At 30.1% G+C, this 11,197-nt stretch overlaps 1 pseudogene; it reads left to right on the plus strand.

Moving 5' to 3' along the window:
- Positions 1-2,416: 2,416 nt before the first annotated feature.
- LOC112020828 (beta-glucosidase 12-like) lies at positions 2,417-10,096 on the plus strand (annotated as a pseudogene).
- Positions 10,097-11,197: the final 1,101 nt, after the last annotated feature.

The following is an 11,197-nucleotide window of genomic DNA, read 5'->3' on the forward strand; positions in this document are numbered from 1 at the left end:
TTTAGGTACTTGGGTAGATTAGGCTTGGAGGGTCTTTTGCTGTTCATGTATCCCACCTATATTCTTTAGTGGATTTTATCACCGCTTGGAGGGCGGCGGAGAGGTTTTACGCCGAGGACTTCGGTTTCTTCTTCGATAACACATCGTGTGTTGTCTGTGTGTTTGTATCTCTCTTTCCTTTATCTTTGCCTTATATTTACTGCTGTGGATGTGTTTATATTTGGCTTAGATTGTTTTATCAATTCTGTTATAAGCTTGTTATCATATTCCGCACATTAGTTGTTTGATATATAGCTTGAATTGGTATTTTTGTATCTGGGGGTCTAAACGTTCAAGGGTGTTTCATACCCATATTGAACTTTCAAAGACTACTTTTTGTTGCATTTTATATTCAATGTTTTAAGACTTCTATTTGTTTCATTTGGTTCAATGTTTCTAGACTTTTCTTCTCTCTCACACACAAAAAACTCTTTGTATTTCCATTTACCATTTCCACTTTTACTCATTTATATACACATGCCTATAACCCTTCATGCTATCCCATCTCAAATATACTCAAACAAAAAATGATATCATTTACTTTCAACCTTTCAATGACACCTATGTAACTCCGATATTGTGGTACCATTTAATTCTAACCCATATGAATAGGCTATGACAAAAGAAGGGAGCTTGCGTTTTTTATTTGGTGATGGTAGCTTACGATTTGATGTTGAAGTTAGAAATTTTGGATTTTGTAAAAGTTGTAATTTGTTTTGAGTCTGTGGGTGTTTGGGATTTTGGTTTGGGAAAGTCATAAATGTATGTTGTTTTAGAACTAAAGAAAAAGAAACATTCTAATTGATTATTTATGAAGTTAACTTTTTTTTTTCCTTGTGTGTGTGTGTGTGTGTGTTAGAACTCATAATTTGTAGGTTTCTTTGTAGGTTTTTTTTACTGCTATTTTATGCAATATGAGCTATAGTGATAAAAATAAAAATTGATAATGATTTCAAATTATTTTTAGTTCTTTTAAAGGGTACGGAAGCCCAAATAAAAACTATTAAATTTTGATAAATGGATGTGTTTTTAGCCAATTGATCTTTCTTTAATCACATTCTTTTTATGTTAATACTTACAAATAATTTCTTTAATTTCATTGAGACAATGAGTTGGGTGTTTGTGATTGAGGTCTCCATATTTGATTGTGAGAATAGAGTGGTTGAAAAAGTATTTGGGAGGTTGTGTAAATTTGTGCAATTTTAGAATATAAAAGTATTTTATGCTTTAAATTATTATTTATAGATTTCAAAATCATTTAATCAGTTTTAAAAATAAATCTACTTTTAACGGTAAATATTATAATATGTTATAGTCTTATAGTCTTATAGTGTTATATAATTTTTAAAATAAAATATGAATTAAGAAAATAAATTTTTGATGTATTCAAAAATATTGTGGCCAAACATAAATATTATACAACAAAATAAGTATTATATGATGGTCTTAATATACATAAAAATGATTTTAAGTAAAATTGTAAAGTAGTCCATGCATCGCGCGAGATATCATCTAGTAATTATGAATTAATGGGCTGTCAAATTTTTTTTTTTTTTTTTGAGAAGATAGTATTTTAAACCTTGTCATTTGTATTTTGATAATTACTCTTTATTATCAAGTTAAGACATTAATTAGTTTTTTTATGTAGGTGAGAATTGAATACCAAATCTCCTATTCGACGATAAGAGACTTCATATTTTGAACTAACTAGAATCCAGACGTACTATCAAGTTAGTTAGATAGTGTGTTTGTAGTTTAACAATAATTTGTAACTGAAGTAACAAGGTTGAATTAGTAGAGTTTGTTTCATCTTCTCACTCAACCTTAGGTTGTGTAGAAATACAGGGTAAGAAGCTATGTAATTCATTGACAAAGAATAATACAAGTTTTCTTTCCTGAATTCACTTTTCCTTCTTCTTCATACTTTTCTCTTTCGATCTCTCTCTCTTCCCTTTAATCAAAATTCTTTCGCTGCTTTGAAATCTATAATTCATTTGCCTACAATGGATTAAAAAATAAACAGACTTTTGATAGATCCTAGAATAAAAAATATATAACTAATAAAATCAATATTTCAAAAAATCCACTGTATATACATGAGCACTTAATCAATCCATTAAAGGAATTTTCTCAATCTTGTTGATTTTGATAGGATAGAATCTATTTTGGAGGATATCTATAATCCTACGGACAATGTCAAACAATCAGTCGAAGGACAGCTATGATGACTAGCATATTGCCTATCCCTTTTTTTTTTCATCTCTATTTTTATCTTTTCGAAAAAAATAAGATTACGTAGTGCTCTTCTATAAAAGAAAAAAAGAAAAAACCAACAGATTATATCTAGTTGCTACACAATAAAAGCGCAAAATCAATTATGGCCTTTCAAGGCATTCCAGTCTTGGGCCTCCTGGTTCTTCTTGTCTTATTGACTAATGGCACTGCTGTTTCACTAAGCCTTGACACTTCTTCACTCAACCGGACTAGTTTTCCCAAAGGTTTTGTTTTTGGGACAGCAGCAGCGGCTTATCAGGTAATTATGTCACAATTTCCTTTATGTTAATTTGAATCAAAGTTTTTCTTCAAATGTCCTGAGATACCAAGAATATGATCAATATTATCATGTGCACATGTCTGTTCATTCAAATTTCCAGTATGAAGGTGCAGCAAAAGAAGGTGGTAGAGAACCAAGTATATGGGACACTTTCACTCATAGATATCCAGGTCTCTCTCTCTCTCTCTCTCTCTCTCTCTCTCTCTCTCTCTCTCTCTCCAATGTACAAATTGTCATGTTATTTAAAATTTTGAATAACTTGGTACTCATACAATTTTATATTTATAAAATTTATTGTTATTATTAAATTTAAAGGAAAACAAAATGAGGAGATTCTTCCGTTTAAAATAATGGTAGGTAATAAGGTAATGTAAGTGATGGATTTAAATAAACACTAGTAGCTGTTGTGAAATTGTATAGTAAAGATTACAGACAGAATTCCCTACATTGTAGTAATTTACAATTATAACAAAAGTAATGCTAAGGATACTACCACTTTTCACGCATGAAGCTAACAAACTTATGTGCCACCAATCTCTAAAACATATGGACAAAGTTTGTGTACAAATTTGGTTGTAGCCTAAGGTCACAATTTCATTCAATTTTTTTTTTATTTTTTATTTTTTATTTTTTATATTAGATATGAATTTTGACAAATCCACAATTCGATTACATTTTCTTTTTATATCTTCCATACTGGAAAAATTTTCAAAAGATCAAAGATTAATAACTATTTCATTAATCAGTTGTTTAAATTGCAAGTTTATGTAGTATGAAATTATATATATAAAATAAGTTTATGAATCATATAGTAAATAACATCCAATTGACACAAAATTTGACATGTGTGTTAAGAAAGTAAAGAACATGTAATCCAGTGGTTAGATTTTCAAAATTTGTAGCAATGTTAAATTTTTAAAAGGAAGTTGTAGCCTTAGGCTACAACCAAGTTTGTAGCCAAATTTTGTTCAAAACATATTTTAAACATTCATTTAATAGGTGGTTGAAGTCCACCAACCATATATATTGTCACATCCATTTGTAAATTTTATGTAGTAAAACTTGTAGAACTTAGCATTTTCCTACAATGAATTAGCTAAAGTATAGATCTATTAGGGTTTTTGACCCCAATTATTACCAATTTAATCAAATTTTAACCAATTAATTAATTAATTATTGATTAAAATGATTAATGCATCAAATAAGCACAGATCACATGAACACCAAGAATGATAACCTAAGAAAATTTATGAAACTGTGGTTTCATAGTAAAAAACGTGAGGAGGATTTAACTTAAAAAAATCCACAAGGAAACATTTCACTAAATAAAATGGAAGTTTGTACAATAGACTTCACCCTAAGTCTATTGTTACCTCATATAGTACTTACTCACCTGACCACACGTTCTTGTGAAGAGAATAAGATGCTACTCCTTTCCCTCTATCTTTTCTCACTTTGCTAATCTTCCCTTCTAACGCGGGTCGGGCGCAGGCACAGCTCTGAATCCATGGACTCTTCTACTATAAAACTGTTGCACACACAAACTCCCCTATTTTTGACTTTGAAATCTCCACTCAAAGATTTAGATCAGCAACTCTTGTTTATTGAATGCAAAAACTTTACTTTATGATTGGATCTGTTATTTGCACAAGGTCTCCGCTGTAGTTTCCACAAGGATTGGAAAATCTCAAAATTTGTGTACAAAACACTTCCCCCCTCTTCCTTCCTTTCTTCCTTAACTGAATTCCAAACTAGAAATGAGTTGTATATGTTATGGTCGTGAGGGTTAAGTACTAGTTCCATTTTTTTATGGCTCTAATGGTCTAATTACTAGTTCTTAAATAGTAACAGAAAAAAAATTCTTACAATGAAATTGCAGGTAAAATAAAGGGTGGAAGCAATGGAGATGTAGCTATTGATCAATATCATCACTACAAGGTATATATGTTGTTCGGGGTTCATAATTAAAATTGGAAAGAAAACCATAAATATGTGGACAAAATTTAGCTACAAAATTGGTCGTTGCCTAAGGCTACAACCAATTTTGTAGCTAAACTTTATCTTACATATAATTAGCCCATCATTACCAAGAGTTGTTTAGCACAATTGCATAGTTTTGTTTTCTTTATAAGGAGAATCAGGGTTCTCATCATTCTTTCTCCACTTGTTCATAGATATATATATAAAGATTGTCACATGCTTTTTTCTTATTATTGACCATATCTAACCAAATACAAGAGAATCACAATATAAGAAATCTTCATTTCAGCTTTTTCCAACAATTTATATATGCTTTTGTGATTACATATGGTAGGGAGATGTTCGGATCATGAAAAAGATTGGCTTAGATGCATACAGATTCTCAATCTCATGGTCTCGAGTAGTGCCAAGTAAGATTATCATTTTCACAATCCCATAAAAGGTTCGAACAATCCAATGACAAGGACATAAAAATGAATATCATCAAGTGCACATCTTAGGTTGGAATGAAATGACTATTGTTTTGTGACCATATTATGTTCCTAATAATCTCTTTTTTGTGACTAATTTTAGAAGGAAAACTATCTAGGGGTGTGAACAAGGAAGGAATCAAATATTACAACAAACTAATCAACAAGCTTTTAGCCAGAGGTCATGAATAATTCTTAAATTCCATCACATAGCATCAACTTATCATGCACTATTAATTCACTTTTGTTTGCTATGATTGAATGCAGGTCTACAACCCTTTGTGACCCTCTTCCACTGGGATCTTCCCCAGGCATTGGAAGATGAGTATGGTGGTTTTTTGAGTCTTCATATTGTGTAAGTGGTAAATTTACCTTATGATCGATGATTTTATTCATTTGAATTTTAATTAGTATAGTTTTAACAAATTTCATTGTGATTATGATCTTTAAAATTTTAATTGATGACTAAAATTCTAAGGAATCGAAGGAGGGGGGGGGGGGGGGAGGGGGGGGGGGACATTTTGATTACTACTGTTTTTAATTAATGACTTATTTGTGAAGTTGCTGGGCTCATTTTCTTACAAAACTATTGAGTTTGATATTATTTGTTAAGAATTTATCACTGAAAACTTGTTATGTGAGATCATGATATGATACATTAACGGAATATTAACCTACAATTTAATAAAGAAAATTAATTTCCCCTTGTTTTCAATATAGTCCTATATTGAGTTATTTGACTTCTTTTTGTTTCCAATATAACCCTTCTGTCCAATTTGCTCCACTAAAATGATATCATTTTGAAAATTGAAAAATATTAAGGCTAATAGCTAGCGAGAGACAAAATTAGATAGAATGACTAAAAATTGAAAATATATTAAAGATAAAGGATTGGATTAAGAAACAAGGAATTTACACGATTGAATTGAAAATCTGTAAAAGTTAGAAAGTGTAATTTCACTAATTTGTGATTTAGTAAGTATCTGTATCAAGTGCTAAGTATTATTATTATTATTATGCATTAACAAATGTATACACTAACAAAGAAAAATTTTAATTTATGTAAAAACATTTTGCTGTCAAGTGTTTTATAGCTCAACTGGTTGGCCTTTTCAAATTACCCTTCCCCAATTATTGGATTATATATATATATATATAATCCAAAGTTAAGAGAAAATCAAATTTAAATTTAAATTGAATTTCAATTGGAGTTCAATTGGGAGCCATGTGTCTTATTTAATTTTTAATTTTTGTGCTAAGTGATCGAATAATTGAGTATGAAAATTAAAAATTTCAAATCCAATTAGATTCAAAATTAGTTTTAAATTGGAGTCCAATTTTATACCACATGTTCATTTAATTATTATTATTATTATTTTTTGGTGGCAAGTGAATTATTGGGTACAAAAATCGAAGAATCCACATCCAACTAAATTCTAAATCATATATATATATATATATATAATGAGAAACCATGATATATTTTAAAAATCTATGGTTTAAAAAGGGTATAAGGTAATACCATATATAATTTCAACATTTTATTTAAAATATATAATTTGAACTGAATAATTATGATTGTTTTTAATTGTATCTGTACATATGTACGTGGTTACACACTAATTTATATAAAACAGAGAGCTTTTTGCTTTTGGGATAGTTAGGCCTTTTAGATCTATAATTGAATTGTGCTAAAAATGAAGTGCTCATGTACAAATGTACAATTAATTTTTGTAATGCAGTTATTCAATAGTTTGAAAACTTTTGCATGTATATGTTTAGGGATGATTTTCGGGATTATTCTGAGTTTTGCTTTAAAGAATTTGGTGATCGTGTCAAACATTGGATCACACTAAATGAACCATATAGCTATGTCTATGCTGGTTATGTAGAGGGGAAATTTGCACCAGGTCGGTGTTCTAGTTGGCAACAGTTAAATTGCACAGGTGGAGATTCTGCGATAGAACCATATTTGGCTTCACATAATCTAATTCTTGCCCATGCATCCGCTGTCAAAGTGTACAAGCAAAAGTATCAGGTTCCATACACCAAATTGCTTTATGTTTATTTTACTACTTTTTTTCTTTGTCTTTTTTTGTTTCAAAATTGTACTCCATTTAATAAACGTGGTTGCATTGCACTTGATACAAGACAATCTAAGGTACGTTATTTTAAAACCTATATTTGCAGTGCTGATAAACTTTGATAAATTCGCAAGTCAAACTTGTCTTTCAGTATTAGTAATTGAGTAAGTATTTATCTTTTCCGTTAGTGTGCAAGTGGATTAACTCTTTGTTGAAAGCTTATGAATTAATTTGTTAAAAGTTTATCTAAGTGAGGATGAAATTAGATAAACAAGCAAGCATTCGCTATGTGCAGGAAGTACAAAAAGGTATTATGGGTATATCCTTAAATACAGACTGGTTTGTGCCATTCTCTAACGCGACGCACGACCATGATGCTGCGCTTAGAGCCCTTGATTTCATGTTTGGATGGTAAGTAAACTAGAACTACATGACTCTTTGTTTTGGACATCTATTTTACTATATTTGCTAGTTATTTCCAAAGAATAGAAAAACCCTTTGCTAGTTTAATATAATATGTACAATAAAGACTTAAAATTTCGTGGTTTGTGGTAGGTTTATGGATCCCCTAACCAATGGTGACTATCCACATATCATGCGATCTCTTGTTGGCGACCGATTACCCAAATTCACGAAAGTGCAATCCAAGATTGTAAAAGGATCATTGGATTTTCTAGGGCTAAACTACTATACTGCTAAATATGTAGCCGACTCACGTCACTCCAAAGTTGAAAACGCAAGCTATTTGACAGATTCGTGAACTAATACTTCTAGTATGAACTGAATCTTTTGGAGCCATGATTTTGATTTTGCTGTTGTAACTCATACATAGTAAAATGACCATGCTTTTTTTTTTTTGGTGGCAGGTGTGCGCAATGGAATCCCCATCGGTCCAAAGGTGCGTAAAAAAGTGAATATACATAACATTGATACAGATCTTAAGATGGTTATAGTAGTTTGATTCAAATTTTTTTTTTCTTTTATGCAATTCTTAAATGGTTTAATTTTCACCCAACTTAAAGATTATATATATACACACACACACACACATAAAAACTCCATAACAATTTTGTTGTTTATTAGCAATTTTCTGAGTAAAAATTGAACTTTAAGATCATTGAATTTTCAAAATGTCACATGTCACTTCTATTAAAAATTCAAGAGAATTAAGGGATATAACAAGTTAAGAGTCTTTTAATTCAACTAATTGAAACCATCTAGTATTTTTAATGAAGATATTCAGGGTTTAAATCCTCTCACTCCCAACTATTAATGTATAAAAAAAAAATATATATATATATAAAAAGGAAGATAGCTAAAACTTTTTGAATTAAAAAGAAGTAACTTTGTAATCCAATTTAGAAATTGTTTCTAAATAACAACCACGCACTCTTAGTATGATGATCACTCCAAAAGTACAAAGTTCTTGTGGGGTGAGGGGCAAGGGGAGGGATTCAGTTCTCCAGAAATGAGATTCATACAAATATAAACTTAGATTAGGCTAGAGTAGAATTTCTATTATGTATATAAAAAAAAAAAAATTGTTTCCAAATAAAAACATTTCTAAAAAAGATCATAAAGATAAGAAATTATCATATAATGATTTTCGTTTGATTAGAAAAATCAATAAATAATTTGACCAAAAAAAATGAAAAAAAATAATAATTTGATTAGAAAAATCAATAAATAATTTGACAAAAAAAAAAAAAAATGAAAAACAACCCAATGCCATAGAAATATTATTGGAGAACTCAGCGCCAACAAGTAGGAGAAGCCGCCAGAAATTCTCTAAAGTTCTAGATTTTGATTTGATATTTGCATAAATTAAGGACCTTTCCTTAATCCTAAACATAGCCACACACAGTATAAAAAATGCAATGAAATATGAAAAGCCTTTCACTAATCTTTAACCGGATTTCTCAATCTTCATTATAGTTTATTCTCGAAACCAATTGCCCAAAAAAGAAAAAAAAAAAAAATGGTGGGGGTGCAGAAATAGTTAATTTCCCCATAATATCAGGTTGAGGAATAAGTAACACCTTCCCGTAGTATTTAATGAAACAATTTTGAAGAAAAATATTTCCATGGCAAAAATATGTAATACCTAATGGTTAACGAATAGACGTATTAATTTGTTTTTTTCGGATCTGAAAAAAACAAATTAATACGTTATTTTGTGTGTTATTCCCGGTTCTCCCTTTTGAAAATGTAAAGAAAAAATAATGTGGCATCATTTCTTTGGAGGGTGTAAAAAGAGAGTTTTATACCGAATCCATATTCCATAATGAATTTAAAATCTTTCTTTAAAATGCCATTTCAGCTTACTTCAGATTGGATTCATGTCTATCCAAGAGGAATTCAAGACGCTCTATTATATACAAAGACAAAGTACCATAATCCATTAATCTTTATTACCGAGAATGGTAATTTTCTTTTGAACTTTTCAATTATGGTTGCATTAAAGTTATGGCACTAGCCATAGAAATTTTTTTTTTTTTTGGAAAGGAATGCTAGTTTGGTTTCCATTCGAATCTAAAAATTTGCTACTATATTATAGGAATTGATGAGTTCAATAATGCTACATTGCCACTTAAGGAAGCCCTTGCAGACAACTCTAGAATTGATTATCACTATCTCCATTTTCAATATATTCATAGGGCTATCAAGTAAGTAAAGAAGACCTCTCTCTTTCGAATCTAGTGATGATATAACTTTCTTTGTACTAATATCAATATGCCGTATAAACAATTATGGAAATTGTTGTTTCTAAAGCCCAATTGATCCAATTTTTTCAATGTAGGGATGGTGTTAATGTGAAGGGATATTTTGTATGGTCATTATTGGACAACTTTGAATGGAGTTCAGGTTACACCGTTCGGTTTGGCATCAACTATGTAGACTACAAAAATGGGTTGAAAAGACATCCCAAGCTGTCTGGTCGTTGGTTTAAGAAATTCCTCAAGGAATAAGATAACAAATTAATGACTATGCTCATGTTGAAATATATAGTAGCATCATACCATCTCCAAAATAATGTCTGTAACCTATAAAATAAAAGAACATTAATGTTATTGTATACAAACTCAAATGTTTCTTAATTAAATTACTCTATATATACTATTTGCGTATAATGTTTGGTTTCTCCCTTGGGCGAAGCCATATAGTTATCACTAAGATTAATCGCACTTTTTGTTGAGGCCCTGAAATAAGAGATTTAAATTAATTAATTGAGGCCCAAAAGCGTAATTTAGAATCTTTGTGAATCATCATCCATCTGGCTGCTTTCACAGAAATAGGATACCCAGCCTTAATGGTTGTCGAATTACTTAGAAGACCTAGTGGACTGATTTGGATCACATGAAATGAGTCCTATTTTGCAGATAGCAATCGATCCCAGATAGAATCCTTTAGATTTAGTGGTGAATACATCAATGGTGCAGCCAAAGGTTTTCTCTATAAGTTGTCCACAGATTGTAGAGATGTTTTTCTTGAGATTGTTAACTTCTCTTGCTATAGTGTATTTGTTTCCTTGGGAAAGATTTATGTTGTGAAATTTTAAAATACTCACAAGTGTATAAACCATATCGAATTATAGTTTGGCAAGAACAAGGTTGAACCCACAGGGGACTTGTATGAATGTAGGAAAATTAGTTAAATCTTGACTAAATAAATCCTAATCTAGTTTAATAAAAATTGGTTGTTTTGAAATTAAATAAACTAACCAAGAAATTAATCTAAGAAAAAAATATAATATAAAGCAATAAAAAGAATAAACAATCTAGAGAAAGGAATTAAGAATTTTGAAATCCATCATGTAAGTCATATCAACATGGAAAATATTATCGCTAATTTTTCCCAAACTACTGCATGATAATCTAGAAACCAATCTTACTATCATGTAAAATATTCTTGTTAAAATCCCTATTTTAGAATTTAAAGCGTGCTTTTTTTCGCTTCCTAAGTATAAAATCAAATCATTAATTGTATTAGAATATCCAATTTTAAAATTAAACAGTTATAAATTGTACGGTCCGTGAATCAAAGCCCATCCCAAGATTAAAGCCTATGTA

Source organism: Quercus suber, unplaced genomic scaffold, assembly GCF_002906115.3.
Source record: "Quercus suber isolate HL8 unplaced genomic scaffold, Cork oak 2.0 scaffold_705, whole genome shotgun sequence".
Taxonomy (NCBI): Eukaryota; Viridiplantae; Streptophyta; class Magnoliopsida; order Fagales; family Fagaceae; genus Quercus; species Quercus suber.